Below are 17372 nucleotides of genomic sequence, written 5' to 3'. Positions count from 1 at the left end.
TGTTATTTCCTTTGCTGTACAGAGGCTTTTTCATTTGATGTAATCCCATTCATCAATTTGTGCTTTTGAATACGTCTCCTTTTGGACCTGTATGAAATTTTTTTTAGCTATGTAATCTAGGAACAGACTTGCTAGGTTGCAAAATGTGTGCATTTAGTATGTGTAAGTAGTGGAAGGCTGTTTCTCCTGATAATGGCATTAGCCTGTATTACGATCAGCAATGCATGGGAATTCCAATATAACTAATTCCTTCCCCCAACAATTGGCATTATCCAGTTTTCTAATTCTTGCCAGTCTAATTGGTGTAGAGTGAAATCTTAATGTTGCTTTCATTTGCATTTTTTCTGACTATTTATGAGTTTGAGTGTCTCTTGATATGCTTCTCAGGTTTTGGATTTCCTCTTCTAGGAATTGTCTGTTTATATTAGTTGCCCATTTTTCTAATAGAGATGCTCTCCTCTTGATGTTAATTTGCAGTTCTTCCATATTCTAGATATTAATTCCTTGTAGTTTTAAACATTGAAAATATCTGTCTTCTAACTGACTTCTTGGTGTTTAATGCACAGAAATAATACATTTTGCTGCCATAAACTTCATTGAGTTATTGTTTTAGGATTAACACTTAAAATTTTTAGGAAGTTCTACATTCCTACATTATAAAGATATTCTATATTTCTCCTATGTGGTGTTAATTAGGGATTCAGTTGTTTTTCTCTACTGAATCAGTTTCTGCCAAAATGGCGAATTCTTTCCTCATTGATTTACAGTACTACTTTCTTGTACATTCTCCTATAATGTCATAGATCTCTGACAGTTTCTTTGGTCTATATACCTGTTTTTATATTAATACCACAGAGAATTTTAAAAATCTATTTTCTAACAATATTTTGCAGAGGAAGTCTGTTCCATTTAGTCTTTTGTTTTAATCATGACTTTATCTATTGGTACTTTTTTTTCATATACATGTTAGAGTATGCGTATCATGTTTCACAGAAATTTGACTTAAGATTTTAATTCAGTTGCCTTAATTTACATATTAATTTATAGATAATCAACACCTTTAGACTATTCCTCTATCCAAAGGCATGAATCTTCTTAATTTATGACATCTGTATTATTCTCCTCTCTGTTCTTTATTAGAGTTTTACATTTTCTTTACAGAGGTCCTGTGTACTTTTGGTGAGGTTAACTTCTAGATACTTTGTAGTATCGAGTTAGTTGATATTGTGATTGGTATTTTCCTTTTTTCAAAATAACATTTTCTTGTTGAGTTTTGATAGCACAGAGAAATTATTTTCATTTTTAAGGTCAATCTTGTATCTGGCAATTGTGTTGGTTCTTCTAGACGGATGATCATATCTACCTAGAAGACAATTTAATCACTGGCTTTCCAATCCTTATCTTTCTTTTCTTTTACTTCGCTTATAACATTGATCTCCTGTACTAAGTTAAAAATAGTAGTGAAGATGGAATGCATCATCCTTCATAGGTGTGAAACCTTATCAGCTGTTCCTTCTGTACCAATTGCTATTATTATATATGATGTAATTTGTTTATATGCATTTTAACAAATTATATGCAATTACTACATAATTTTTCTTTATACTGAATGTAGTAAATTATGTCATTAGATTTTTGATACATTTCTTGATAACACCCTTTGAGCTTGTTACACAAACCCCCCCACACATCGTCAATTCTATTTTCTACCATTTTGTTTAGTATATTTTCCTCTAAATTAATAACTGAAATGGCTCTAAAATGTTCCCCTCTTACATTGTGTTTATCTGGTTTTAGAATCAAGATTATATTTTTCTCATAAAATAATCTTAGCAGCTTTCACCTCTTTTTCTATTTTTAGAAACAATGTTTAAAATTGGAATTCATCATTCCTTGAAAATTTTATAGAACTCTCCCATAAACTGTCTGGCTAGTTTTGGGGCAGGAAAGTCATTGCATTTCCTTTCTAGCTCTTCTAAGTATTTGTTGCTTTATTTAAAGTTCCAAAATCTCTTATTTTTTGTCTTTAAAAATTGTTTTAGGCTTTTATTTGTTTTATCAACGTGTTCAAATATATTAACAGCTATTTCCTTTCCTTCCCTCCCTTCCTCCCTCCCTCCCTCCCTCCCTTCCTTCCTTCCTTCCTTCCTTCCTTCCTTCCTTCCTTTATTGGGAGGGCATGTAATTTTTCTCTTGTATGAAAATCAGTCTCGTCAGATGGCTTTTATATTTTATTTTTAGTAGGAAGCAAACAAAACCTCTTGAGTTGTTAACCTTCTGTTACTGTTATGTTCTCTGTTTCATTGATTTCTGCTCTTATTGTTAATATTTCCCTACTTTCTATTTCTTTGTGCTTGCTTTAAGACTCTTTCCCCCCAATTTTTTAGTTGCATGCTTAGATAATTTATTTCTAACTTTTCCATTTCCTGATAATTTATTTAAAACTCTAACTTTTTCCTCTAGGTATGGTTTTACTAATCTCCCATAGATTTTGTGGTATTTTAATTATCATTCAGTCCTGAATAGTTCTAAATTTCCTCTATTATTTCCTGTTTAACCCAAGAACTGTCTAATAAAATGTGGTTTCATTTCCAAATATGCTATTTAAGTTATCTTTTTGTAGATAATTTCTAATTCTGTTTGATAATTGTTGAAGAACACAGTCTGTTTGATATTGTTCTTTAGTAATTTACTGAGATTGCTTTAATAATCTAATATGTGGTCTAGTTTTGTTAATGAGGATGAGCTAAAAGTTATATTCTCTGTTTATTGGGGCATACTTACCATGTGTACTCTTTATATACTTGCTAGAGTTTGATAATTGTTATTTAGGATTTTGATATCTCTGCTATTTTCTTATGCTTGAAATATTCATTTCTAATAAATCTACCAAAACCAAACATTTTTATTAATATATTTCTTCCTGCAATTTAGATAACTATTGCTTTGTACACTTGAAGCTGTATTAGATGCATGTATGTTGGCTCTACCATCTATTTTTTTTCTTTCCCCTTTTATGAATAGGTGATGTTCTTATTTGTTCCTTTTCAATTTTTTTAGCTTTAAAACCAATCTTAGATATTAAGATCACTATCAAGCTTTCATTTGGTTCATGTTTCACTAGTTTATCTTTTCCATCCTACTTCTAAACTTTCTGTGTGTTTTTAAGTATGCATCTTGTAATCAATATATTGTTGGATTAAAACGATTAGAAAGTTTCTATCTTCTAATTAGTTTATTTTATATTCAAATGACTATTACATTAAAACTTAGTTCTATTATTATCTTTTTATTTTTTCCATTTAGTATATTTTTCTTTTTAAATTTTTTATTCCTGCTTTTCCTTGGATATATTCATATTCTTCTAATTCTAATATTAATTTTGTAGTGGCTGCTCTTAAGAGTCATATTTGTATTCTTTATGATTTTCAAAGTCAGCCTTTCTTCTTCCTTCTCTCTCGCCTGTCCTTCCTTCCTTCTCTCTTTTTCTAACTCTCTTTGTTCTCACAAAACAAATATACTGGCAAACTCTCCGCTCTCTTAGTATCTTCACTTCTCTACCTCTTATCATGTTGATTTTTCTTAGAATTTTAGTTTTTGATTATTATGGGCGTTTTTCCCTTTCTCTTGTCTTAGCTTTCTTTTTTCTTTTCTTTCTTTTTTTTTTTTATAGTTTAAGTTCTGGGATACATGTGCAGAACGTGAAGGTTTGTTACAGAGGTATACAAGTGCCATGGTGGTTTGCCGAACCCATCATCTAGGTTTTAAGCCCTGCATGCATTAGGTATTTGTCCTAATGCTATCCCTCCCCTTGCCCCCGACCCCCACAACAGGCTCTGGTGTGTGATGTTCCCTCCCTGTGTCCACGGGTTCTCATTGTTCAGCTGCCACTTATGAGTGAGAACATGCAGTGTTTGGTTTTCTGTTCCTGTGTTAGTTTGCAGAGAATGATGGTTTCCAGCTTCATCCATATCCCTGCAAAGGACATGAACTCATTCTTTTTTTGTGGTTGCATAGTTTTCCATGGTATAGATGTGCCACATTTTCTTTATCCAGTCTATCACTGATGGGCATTTGGGTTGGTTCCATGTCTTTGCTATTGTAAATAGTGCTGCAATAAATATACATGTGTACGTGTCTTTATAGTAGAATGGTTTATTATCCTTTGAGTGTGTATATATATACCCAGTAATGGGATTACTGGGTCAAATGGTATTTCTGGTTCTAGATTCTTGAGGAATTGCCACACTGTCTTCCACAATGGTTGAATTAATTGACACGTCTCAAAAGCTTTCTCTTTTCATTAAAAAATCATACTAGAATATTTTATCAACTTTGATTTCCATATCACTTGCAGTATCTCCTAGATTTATTTCTCTTATTATTTGAGCACTTCTTTCAAATGTGTCTTTTCTGTGGGTCTTTTTTATTTTTTATTTTGGCAAGCCTCTAGGGCATTATATATGTTAGAATATTTTATTATGTCCTCACATTTAAATGACAATTTAATATACTTAATTCTAGGTTCAAAGTTCTTTTCCTTCAATGCTTTAAAAATATTTCCTCATTGTCTTCTTTCGTCTAATGTTGCCATTGAAAAGTCTAATGTCAATCTGATTCTTGTTCTTACTAAATGATTTCTTCATTCTAGAAGCTTTAACATTTATTTTTTTTCTCTGTTATGCCTACAGTTCTATATGTGGCATCAAGGGGTGTGTGTGTGTGTGTGTGTGTGTGTGTGTGTGTGTTTTATGCTTATCTCTTCTGTTTAATACTGTGTGGAGGTTCTTTTGATCTTAGGTTAATTAATAATTCTGAGAACTTTCTGCCCATATTTTTTCACATCTTTCTCTTACTTTTTCTATCACATTTGAGGATTCCTGTTATCTGATGGTGACACTTTTTTTTAATCCTCCTTATTCTCAGTTCTTAATTTTATATTTTCTACCTTTTTTCTTTTCTGTGTTTTTTTCTTTTCTTTTTCTTAAGACAGGGTCTCACTCTGTCACCCAGACTGAAGTGCAGAGTACAGTGAACATAGCTCACTATAGTTGTGAACTCCTGGGCTCAAGCAATCCTCCCACCACAGCCTCCTGAGTGCTGGGACTACAGATGTGCACCAACACACTCAGCTAATTTTTAACTTTTAAAAATTTTTAGTAGTGTCAGGGGTGTCTCACTGTTGCCCTGCCTAGTCTCAAATGCCTGGCCTCAAGTGATCCTGCTACCTCAGCCTTCCACAATACTGGGAATTTTAAGTTCAGGTGTACAAGTGCACATTTGTTATACAGGTAAACTTGTGTCATGGGAGTTTGTTGTACAGATTATCTGATCATGCAGGCATTTAGCCTAGTATCCATTAGTTATTTTTCCTGATCCTCTCCTTCCTTCCACTCTCCACCTTCTGAAAGACCCCAATGTGTGTTTTCCTGTATGTCCATGTGTTCTCATAATTTAGGTCCCACTTATAAGTGAGAACATGTGGTATTTGGTTTTCTGTTCCTGTGTTAGTTTGCTAAGGATAGTGGCTTCCAGCTCCATCTGTGTCCCTGTAAAGGACATGAGTCCATACTTTTTAATGGCTGCATAGTATTCCATGGTGTATACAAACCACATTTTCTTTATACAGTCTATCATTGATTTCTTTATACAGTCTATTATTTAGGTTGATTGCATGTCTTTGCTATTGTGAATAGTGCTGCAATGAACACATGCATGCATGTGTCTTTGTAATAGAATGATTCATATTCCTTTGGGTATATACCCATTAATGGGATTGCTGAGTTAAATGGTATTTCTGTCTTTAGGTCTTTGAGGAATCTCCACACTGTCTCCTACAATGGCTGAACTAATTTACAATCCCACTAACAACGAATAAGCATTACTTTTGCTCCACAATTTCACCAGCATCTGTAGTTTTTTGACTTTTTAATAATAGCCATCTGACTGGTGTTAGATGGTATCTTATTGTGGTTTTGATTTACATTTCTCTAATGAACAGTGATGTTGAGCTTTTTTTCATATGCTTGTTGGCCCCAAGTAAGTCTTCTTTTGAAAAGCATCTCTTCATGTCCTTTGCCCACTTTTTGATGTTTTTATTTTTCTTGTAAATTTGTTTAAATTCTTTGTAAATTCTGGATGTTAGACCTTTGTCAGATAGGTAGATAGCAAAAATTTTCTCCCATTCTTTAGGTTGCCTGTTTGCTCTGATAATTTCTTTTGCTGTGCAGAAACATTTAGTTTAATTAGATTCCATTTGTCAATTTTAGCTTTTGTTGCAATTGCTTTTGGTGTCTTCGTCATGAAATCTTTGCCCACGCCTATGAATGGTGTTCCCTAGGTTGTATTCCAGGGTTTTTACAGTTTTGAGTTTTACATTTAGTTCTTCATCCATCTGGAGTTAATTTTTGTATATGGTGTAAAGAAGGGGTCCAGTTTCAATCTTCTGCATATAGCTAGCCAGTTATCCTTGCACCATTATTGAACAGGGAATACTTTCCCCATTGCCTGTTTTTGTCAGGGTTGTTGAAGATCAGATAGTTGTAGGTGTGTGGTCTTACTTCTGGGTCCTCTATTCTGTTCCATTAGTCTGAGTGTCTGTTTTTGTACCAGTATCATGCTGTTTTGTTTACTGTAGCCCTGTAGTATAGTTTGAAGTTGAGTAGTGTAATGCCTCCAGTTTTGTGCTTTTTGCTTAAGATTGCTTTGGCTATTTGGGCTCCTTTATAGTTCTATGTGAATTATAAAATAGTTTTCTCTAGTTCTATGAAGAATGTCAATGGTAGTTAAATAGGAATAGCATTGAATCTGTAATTTGCTTTGGGCAGTATGGCCATTTTCACAATATTGATTCTTCTTATCTATGAGCATGGAATTTTTTTGTGTGTGTCATGTGTGATTTTTTTTGCATGATATTTTGTAGTTCTCCTTAAAGACCCCTTTCACCTCCTTTGTTAGCTGTATTCCTAGGTATTTTATTCTTTTGGTGGCAATTGTTTATGGGAGTTCATTCCTGGTTTGGCTCTCGGCTTGACTGTTGTTGGTATATAGGAATGCTAGTGATTTTTGCACATTGATTTTGTATCCTGAGATTTTGCTGAAGTTATTGATTAGCTTAAGAAGGTTTTGAGCTGAGACTATGAAGTTTTCTAGATATGTGATCATGTCATCTGCAAACAGTGATAGTTTGGCTTCCTCTCTTTCTATTTGAATGCCTTTATTACTTTCTCTTGCCTGATTTCCCTGGCCAGAACTTCCAATACTATGTTGAATAGGAGTGTTGAGAGAGGGCATCCTTGTATTATGCCAGTTTTCAAGGGGGAATGCTTCCAGCATTTGCCCATTCAGTATGATATTGGCTGTGGGTTTGTCATATGTGGCTCTTATCACTTTGAGGTATATTTCTCAATACCCAGTTTAATGAGAGTGTTTAACATGAAGGAGTGTTGAATTTTATAAAAAGCTTTTTTTTTTTTTTTGCTTCGATTTAGATAATCATGTGGTTTTTGTTTTTAGTTCTGTTTATGTGATTAAACACATTTATTGATTTGTTGAACACACTTGCATCCTGGAGATGAAGCCTACTTGATCGTGGTGAATTAGCTTTTTGATGTGCTGCTGGATTCAGTTTTCAAGTAGGACTTTTTGAGAGAATTTCTTAGTCTTTATTTCTAATTTGATTGTTTTGTGGTCCAAGAGACTGTTTGTTATGATTTCAGTTCTCTTATATTTGCTGTGGAGTGTTTTACTTCTGATTATGTGATTGATTTTAGAGTAAGTGCCATGTGTCAATGAGAAGAATGTATATTCTATCTACAATTGTTTTTGAGTAGACAGTTCTGTAGATATCTATGAGGTCCATTTGATCAGGTCATGAATATCTTTGTTAATTTTCTGTCTCAAAGATCTGTCTAATATTGTCAGTGGGGTGTTAAAGTCTCTCACTGTTACTGTGTGGGAGTCTGTATCTTTGAATGTCTAGGAAAACTTGCTTTATGAATTTGGGTAAATATATATTTAGGATAGTTAGATCTTCTTGTTGAATTGAACCCTTTACCTTTATGTAATGCCCTTCTTTGTCTCTTATGATCTTGTTGGTTTAAAGTCTATTTTGTCAGAAACTAGGATTGCAACCCCTGCTTTTTTCTGTTCCCCATTTGCTTGGTAGATTTTCTTCCATCCCTTTATTTTGAGCTTATGTGTGTCACTGCATGTGAGATGGGTCTCTTGAAGACAGCATATCAATGAGTCTTGGTTCTTTATCAAGCTTGCAACTCTGTGTATTTTAATTGGGGCATTTAGCCCACCTACATTTAAGGTTAGTATTAATATGTGTGATTTTGATCCTGTCTTCATGATGTTAGCTGGTTATTTTGAAGACTTTTTATGCAGTTGCTTTATAGTGTCATTGGTCTGTGTGCTTTAGTGTGTTTTTGTTGTGGTTGGTAACAATTTTCCCTTTCCATATTTAGTTCTTCCTTCAGGAGCTCTTGGAAGGCACACCTTGTGGTAACAAATGCACTCAGTATTTGCTTGTCAAAAAATGATCTTATTTCTCCTTCACTTATGAAGCTTAGTTTGGCCAGATATGAAATTCTGAGTTGGAATTTCCTTTAAGAATGTTGAATGTTGGCCCCCAATGTCTTCTGGCTTGTAATATTTCAGCTGAGAGGTCCTGTTAGTCTAATGGGCTTCCCTTTATAGATGACCTGGTCTTTCTCTGTAGCTGCCTTTAAAAAATTTTTTCTTTCATTTCCACCTCTGAGAATCTGATGATTATGTGTCTTGGAGATGATCTTCTCATGGAGTATCTTACTGCGGTTCTCTCTCTGCATTTTCTGAATAATAATGTTAGCCTCTCCAGCTAGTCTGGGGAAGTTCTCGTGGATGATATCCTGAAATATTTTTTCCAAATTGGTTTTATTCTCCCCATCTCTTTTAGGTATACCAGTCACAGATTCAGTTTCTTTACATAATCCCATATTTCTTGGAGGTTTTGTTCATTCTGTTTTATTCTTTTTTTCTCTACTCTTGTCTGTTTGTCTTATTTCAGAAAGGCAGTCTTCAGCTCTGAATTCTTCCCTCTCTTGATCTATTCTGTTGTTAATACTTGTGATTGCATTATAAAATTCTTGTTGTCTGTTTTCCAGCTTTATTGGGTCAGTTACATTCTCTAGACTGGCCATTTTGCCTATCAGCTCTTGCAATGTTTTATCATAATTTTTAGCTTCCTTGCACTGGGTTACAACATACTCCTTTAGCTCAGTGAACTTCATTCCTATTCATATTCTGAATTCTATTTCTGTCATTTCAGCCATCTCAGCCTCAGCCCAGTTCTGAACCGTTGCTGGAGAGGCGATGTGGTCATTTGGAGGAAAGGGGGCACTCTGGCTTTTTGAGTTTTCAGTGTTCTTGTGCTGATTCTTTCTCATCTTTGTAGGCTTATCTGTCTTCAATCTTTGAGGTTGCTAACCTTTGGATTTTTTTTTTAACAGTCTGGCCATTTTTCTGTCAGACTGCTGTGGTATGCTAGAGGTCTGCTCCAATCTCTAGTTGCCTCAGATTTTTTAGTACCTGGAGGAATCACCAATGAAGTCTGCAAAACAGGAAAGATGGCAGCCTGCCTCTTCCTCTGGGAGCTCCATCCGAAGGAGGTGTAGACTTGTTGCTGGCCTGAAAACACCTGTAGGTGGTGGTTGATGACCCCAGGAGGTCCCACCCAATCAGGAGGAATGAGATTGGGGACTCACTTATAAAAGTAGTCTGGCCAAGTTTTTGTATAGCAGCTTTGCTGTGTTCAGGGTCCACTTCAGCCCCTGGTCACTTTGGATGCCCTGAAACCCAAAGGTTGGAACAGCTAAGTCACCCAAACAGCAAAGATGGTGGCCTGCCCCTCCTTCTGGGAGCTCTGTCCCAGAGAGGCCTGAAATCTCTGTCCGCTGGAAGACACTGATGGGGGTAGCCAGAGACCCTGGTTGGGAGGCTCCACCTGGTGATGAGGAATGGGCTCAGGGACCCACTTAAAAAAGTAATCTGGCAATGCTTTGTGGGACTTCTCTGCTGTCTGGGGTACCACTTCTACCCCTGGTTGGCTTGGATTCTCCAAAGCCTAAAGGCTAGAACTGCTAAGTTGCCCAAACAGCAGAGATGGTGGCCCACCACTCACTCTCAGAGTTCTATGCCAGGGAGTTTTCAAATTTTTGGAGGCCAGAGAATACCGAAGGGTGTGGCAGGAGGCCCCAGTTAGGAGGTTCTGCCCAGTGAGGAGAAACAGGATCGGAGACCTGCTTAAAGAGGCAGTATGGACACACTTTCATGGAGTAGCTGTGCTGTGCTGGGGTATGAAATAAAATGTGAAGACAAGATTAGAGAAAAAAGAAAAAAAAAAGGAATGAACAAAGCCTCCAAGAAATATGGGGCTATGTGAAAAGACCAAACCTACGTTTGATTGGTGTACCTGAAAGTGATAGGGAGAATGGAACCAAGTTGTAAAACACACTTCAGGATATTATCCAGGAGAACTTCCCCAGCCTAGCAAGACCGTTCAACATCCAAATTCAGGACATATAGAGAACACCATAAAGATACTCCTCGAGAAGAGCAACCCAAAGACACATAATCCGTCAGATTCACCAAGGTTGAAATGAAGGAAAAAATGTTAAGTGCAGCCAGAAAGAAAGGTCGGGTTACCCACAAAGGGAAGCCCATCAGACTAACAGTGGATCTCTCTGCAGAAAGCCTACAAGCCAGAAGAGAGTGGGGGCCAATATTTAACATTCTTAAAGAAAAGAATTTTCAACCCAGAATTTTATATCCAGCCAAACTAAGTTTCATAAGTGAAGGAGAAATAAAATTCTTTACAGACAAGCAAATGCTGAGGGATTTTGTCACCACCAGGCCTGCCTTACAAGAGCTTCTGAAGGAAGCACTAAATATGGAAAGGAAAAACCAATACCAGCCACTGCAAAAACAAACCAAAATGTAAAGACCATTGACACTATGAAGAAACTGCATCAACTAATGGGCAAAATAACCAGCTAGCATCATAATGACAGGATCAAATTCACATATAACAATATTAAACTTAAATGTAAACAGGCTAAATGCCCCAATTAAAAGACACAGACTGGCAAATTGGATGAAGAGTCAAGACCCATCAGTGTGCTGTATTTAGGAGACCCATCTCATGTGCAAAGACACATAGGCTCAAAATAAAGGGATGCAGGAAGATCTACCAAGCAAATGGAAAGCCAAAAAAAAAAAAAAAAAAAAAGAAAGAAAGAAAGAAAGAAAGGCAGGAGTTGCAATCCTAGTCTCTGATAAAACAGACTTTAAACCAACAAAGATCAAAAAAGACACAACGGTAACAGGATCAATGCAACAAGAAGAGATATCCTAAATATATATGCACCCAATACAGGAGCACCCAGATTCATAAAGCAAGTTCTTAGAGACGTACAAAGACACTTAGACTACCATACAATAATAGTGGGACACTTTAACACCACACTGTCAATATTAGATCAATGAGACAGAAAATTAACAAGGATATTCAGAACTTGAACTCAGCTCTGGACCAAGCAGACCTAATAGACATCTACAGAATTCTCCACCCCAAATCAATAGAAGATACATTCTTCTCAGCACTACATAGCACTTATTCTAAAATTGACCACGTAATTGGAGGTCAAACTCCTCAGCAAATGCAAAAGAATGGAAATCATAACAGTCTCTCCAACCACAGTGCAATCAAATTAGAACTCAGGATTAAGAAACTCACTCAAAACTGCACAACTACATGGAAACTGAACTACCTGCTCCTGGATGACTACTGGGTAAATAACGAAATTAGGGTAGAAATAAATAAGTTCTTTGAAACCAATGAGAACAAAGACACAACATACCAGAATCTCTGGGACACAGCTAAAGAAGTGTTTAGAGGGAAATTTATAGCACTAGATGCCCATAGGAGAAGCCAGGAAAAATCTAAAATCAATACCCTAACATCACAATTAAAAGAACTAGAGAAGTAAGAGCAAACAAACTTAAAAGCTACCAGAAGACAAGAAATAACTAAGATCAGAGCAGAACTGAAGGGGATAGAGACACTGAAAACCCTTCAAAAAATCAATGAATCCAGGAGCTGTTTTTTTGAAAAGATTAACAAAATAGACCACTAGCCAGCCATACTAATAAAGAAGAAAAGTGAGAAGAGTAAAATAGACACCATAAAAAATGATAAAGGGGAGATCACCACTGATCCCACAGAAATACAAAATAACATCAGAGAATACTATAAACACCTCTACACAAATAAACTAGTAAATCTAGAAGAAATGGATAATTCCTGGACACATATATCTTCCTGAGACTCAAGCAGGAAGAAGTCGAATCCCTGAATAGACCAATAACAAGTTCTGAAATTGAGGCAGTAATTAATAGCCTACCAACCAAAAAAACCCAGGACCAGACGGAATCACAGCTGAATTCTACCAGAGGTACAAAGAGGAGCTGCTACCATTCCTTCTGAAACTATTCCAAACAATAGAAAAAGAGGGACTCCTCCCTAGTGCATTTTATGAGGCCAGCATCATCCTGATAGCAAGACCTGGCAGAGACACAACAATAAAAACAACAAAATTTCAGGCCATAATCCCTGATGAACATCAATGCAAAAGTCCTCAATAAAATACTGGCAAGCCGGCCAGGCATGGTGGCTCAAGCCTGTAATCCCAGCACTTTGGGAGGCCAAGGTGGGTGGATTATCTGAGGTCAGGAGTTTGAGACCAGCCTGGCTAATACAGTGAAACCCCGTCTCTACTAAAAATACAAAAATTAGCTGGGCATGGTGGTGGGTGCCTGTAGTCCCAGCTACTCACTTAGGAGGCTGAGGTAGGATAATTGCTTGAACTCGGGAGGCGGAGGTTGCAGCGAACCGAGATCTGCACCATTGCACTACAGCCTGGGCAAGAAAGCGAGACTTCATCTCAAAAACAAAAACAAAAACAAAGAAACAAAAAAAACTGGCAACTGAATCCACCAGCACATTAAAAAGCTTATCCACCACAGTCAAGTCAGCTTCATCCCTGGGATGTAAGGCTGGTTCAACATATGCAAATTAATAAATGTAATCCATCGCATAAACAGAACCAATGACAAAAACCACATGATTATCTCAATAGATCCTGTGGTATTTTTAATCTGATCTTTCAACTCATCAACTTGCCATTCAGTTGGATCCATCCTATTATTTACCCTATTTTTTAAAATTTCCATTATTAAATTTTTATTTCTAATCCTTTATCATGTTTCTCTTTCATTTTTCTTTTTTTATATTGATAGTATATTTATCCTCAAAAGTATGTTTGTTACACTTATTCTAAATTCTTGGTCTTTCTGTTTCAATAATCATGCTTTATGTATTTAAAGTTTGTTATTTTTCTTTGGAGGTAGTTTTATTCTTCAGGTACTTAAGTATTTGCCTGTGAGCGTCGATTTTCTTAAGGATATCAGCTCCTCTGTTTGGTAATGAGGAGACAAAGGTAAACACTAGTCTGTTGGTCCTGGCAAGTTGAAGGAGACCGAAGAGGGTATCTCTGAGGATGGAAAGCCCCAGGTGCCACAAAGTCACAGTCAATTCTGTTTGCTATCATCCCTTCCCTTCCCCCACTGTCAATAGGAGTTTTAGGGGAGAGTTTCTTTTTAAGTTGTTATTTCATATTTCATGAGTTTCATGTCTTCCTCTGTCATTTTCTCCAAGTTCAGTTTGGGGAACCAGCAGTCTGTGTTAGTTCATCGTTTTGTCCAAAACTGAAAACTCTTTGGTTTTGATCATCACCTCCTAATATTTTATGAGCAGGGTAGAGACTCAAGTATCATCTCCTTAAAGTCCTGATGAATGGCAACATAAGTAATGATCCTTTCAAATATAAAGGTCACAAGAGTTGATTTTTTCAAGAATTGTATTTGAAACATGAAACAGCTATCTCCAAGAAAAGAGAGCAAACTTTGTTTTTTTCCTTTTTGGGCTCTGAGACAGCAGTGTGGTCTGCTTTGGAGCTTAGGATCAGTCACAAGAAAACGAAAAACAACAAAGCCAGAGAAATACCACATTAGTGTTTTGTATATTAAGAACTATGCATTCATTTTTACTTAATTTAACAAAAAAGCTTAGAGCAGTGAAATAAAAATCAAAAATATAGGAAAAGGTACACAAAACCTAATTTCAAAACATAAAATAAGGTTGACAGATAAAATATAGTGTGCCCAGTTAAATTTGCATTTCAGATAAGCAACAAATAATTGTTTAGTATAATTATGTCCCAAGTAATATTTTTACTTTCCTTCCAGGGCACATATGCCCCCATGTAGGTTTTCCCTGGAGTAAGGCAGTTTGATCTTTAGATAAATCTGGCTTCAAAGCCCACCTCTATCTCTATTTTCTCTATTTATATCTTGTGATTTCTTCTTCTTTTTTTTTTTTTTAATTATACTTTAAGTTCTGGGATACATGTGCAGAGCATGCAGATTTGTTACACAGGTATACATGTGCCATGGTGGTTTGCTGCACCCATCAGCCCATCATCTAGGTTTTAAGTCCCCCATACATTAGGTATTTGTCCTAATGCTATCCCTCCCATTGCCCTCTGCCTCCCAACAGGCCTCATGTGTGATGTTCCCCTCCCTGTGTCCATGTGTTCTCATTGTTCAACTCCCGCTTATGAGTGAGAATATGCATTGTTTGGTTTTCTGTTCCTGTGTTAGTTTTCTGAGAATGATGGTTTCTTGCTTCATCCATGTCCCTGCAAAGGACATGGACTCATTCTTTTTTTATGGCTGCATAGTATTCCACGGTGTATATGTGCCACATTTTCTTTATCCAGTCTATCATTTATAGGCATTTGGGTTTGTTCCAAGTCTTCGCTATTGTAAATAGTGCTACCATAAACATATGTGTGCATGTGTCTTTATAGTAGAATGATTTAAAATCCTTTGGGTATATACCCAGTAATGGGATTGCTGGGTCAAATGGTATTTCTGGTTCTAGATCCTTGGGGAATTGCCACACTGTCTTCCACAATGGTTGAATTAATTTACATTCCCACCAACAGTGTAAAAGCATTCATATTTCTCTGCATCCTTTCTTGTACCTGTTGTTGCCTGACTTTATAATGATTGCCATTCTAACTGGCATGAGATGGTATCTCATTATGGTTTTGATTTGCATTTCTCTAATGTCCAGTGATGTTGAACTTTTTTTCATATGTTCGGTGGCCGCATAAATGTCTTCTTTTGAGACTTGTCTGTTTATATGCTTTGTCCACTTTTTGATGGTTTTTTTTTTCTTGTAAATATGTTTAAGTTCCTTGTAGATTCTGGATATTAGACCTTTATCAGATGGATAGATTGCAAACATTTTCTCCCATTCTATAGGTTGCCTGTTCACTCTGATGATAGTTTTTTTTTTTTTTTTTTTTTTTTTTTTTTTTTTTTTTTTTTTTTTTTTTTCTGTGCAGAAGCTCTTTAGTTTAATTAGATCCCATTTGTCAGTTTTGGCTTTTGCTTCAATTGCTTTTGGTGTTTTAGTCATGAAGTCTTTGCCCATGCCTATGTCCTGAATGGTATTGCCTAGATTTTCTTCTAGGGCTTTTATGGTTTTAGGTTTAACATTTAAGTTTTTAATCCATCTTGAGTTAATTTTTGTATAAGGTGTAAGGAAGGAGTCCAGTTTCAATTTTCTGCATATGGCTAGCCAGTTTTCCCAGCACCATTTATTAAATAGGGACCCTTTCCCCATTGCTTGTTTTTGTCAGATTTGTCTAAGATTAGATGGTTTGTAGATGTGTGGTATTATTTTTGAGTATTCTGTTCCATTGGTCTATATACCTGTTTTGGTACCAGTACCATGCTATTTTGGTTACTGTAACCTTGTAGTATAGTTTGAAGTTGGGTAGCATGATGTCTCCAGCTTCGTTCTTTTTGTTAGGATTGTCTTGGCTATACAGGCTCTTTTTTGGTTCTATATGAAATTTAAAGTAGTTCTTTCTAGTTCTGTGAAGAAAGTCAATGGTAGCTTGATTCCTGTCTATGAGCATGGGTTGTTTTTCCATTTGTTTGTGTCCTCTCTTATTTCCTTGAGCAGTGGTTTGCAGTTCTCCTTGAAGAGGTCCTTCACCTCCCTTGTAAGTCATATTCCTAGGTATTTTATTTTCTTTGTAGCAGTTGTGAATGGGAGTTAACTCATGATTTGTGTCTCAGTCTGTTATTGATGTATAGGAATGCTTGTGATTTCTGCATATTGAGTTTGTATCCTGAGACATTGCTGAAGTTGCTTATCAGCATAAGGAGTTTTTGGGCTGAGATGATGGAGTTTTCTAAATATACAATCATGTCATCTGCAAACAGAGACAATTTGACTTTCTTCATATTTGAATACCCTTTCTTTCTTTCTCTTGACTGATTGCCCTGGTTGGAACTTCCAATACTGTGCTGAATAGGAGAGGTAAGAGAGGGCATCCTTCTCTTGCTGGTTTTCAAAGGGAGTGCTTCCAGCTTTTGCCCATTCAGTATGATATTGGGTGTGGGTTTGTCATAAATAGCTCTTACTATTTTGAGATACGTTCCATCAATACCTAGTTTATTGAGAGTTTTTAGCGTGAAGGGGTGTTGAATTTTATCGAAGGTCTTTTCTGCATCTATTGAGATAATCATGCGGTTTTTGTCATTGGTTCTGTTTATGCGATGGATTACATTTATTGATTTGTGTATGTGGAACCAGCCTTGCATCCTAGGGATGAAGCCCACTTGATCATGGTGGGTAAGCTTTCTGATGTGCTGCTGGATTCAGTTTGCCAGTATTTTATTGAGGATTTTTGCATTGATGTTCATCAGGGATATTGGCCTGAAATTTTCTTTTTCTGTTGTGTTTCTGCTAGGTTTTGGTATCAGGATGATGCTGGCCTCATAAAATGCATTAGGGAGGAGCCTCTCTTTTTCTATTGATTGGAATAGTTTCAGAAGGAATGGTACCAACTCCTCTTTCTATCTCTGGTAGAATTTGGCTGTGAATCCATCTGGTCCTGGATATTTTTTGGTTGGTAGGCTATTACTGCCTCAATTTCAGAACTTGTTATTGGTCTATTCAGGGATTTGATTTCTTCCTGGTTTAGTCTTGGGAAAGTGTATGTGTCCAGAAATTTATCCATTTCTTCTAGATTTTCTAGTTTATTTATGTAGAGGTGTTTATAGTGTTCTCTGATGTTATTTTGTATTTCTGTGGGATCAGTGGTGATCTCTCTTTTATCATTTTTTATTGTGTCTATTTTATTATTCTCCCTTTTATTCTTTATTAGTATGGCTAGTGGTCTATCTAT

The 17372-nt window shown here is 36.2% G+C and overlaps 1 long non-coding RNA gene across 1 annotated transcript in view; it reads left to right on the top strand.

The window, feature by feature from the left end:
- Positions 1–17372, top strand: part of LOC106994717 (uncharacterized) — a 170312-nt gene that overhangs the window by 1388 nt on the left and 151552 nt on the right. The window lies entirely within an intron of this gene.

The sequence above is a fragment of the Macaca mulatta genome, chromosome 1 (assembly GCF_049350105.2).
Source record: "Macaca mulatta isolate MMU2019108-1 chromosome 1, T2T-MMU8v2.0, whole genome shotgun sequence".
Taxonomy (NCBI): Eukaryota; Metazoa; Chordata; class Mammalia; order Primates; family Cercopithecidae; genus Macaca; species Macaca mulatta.
This window is presented reverse-complemented; position numbering and strand designations above follow the sequence as displayed.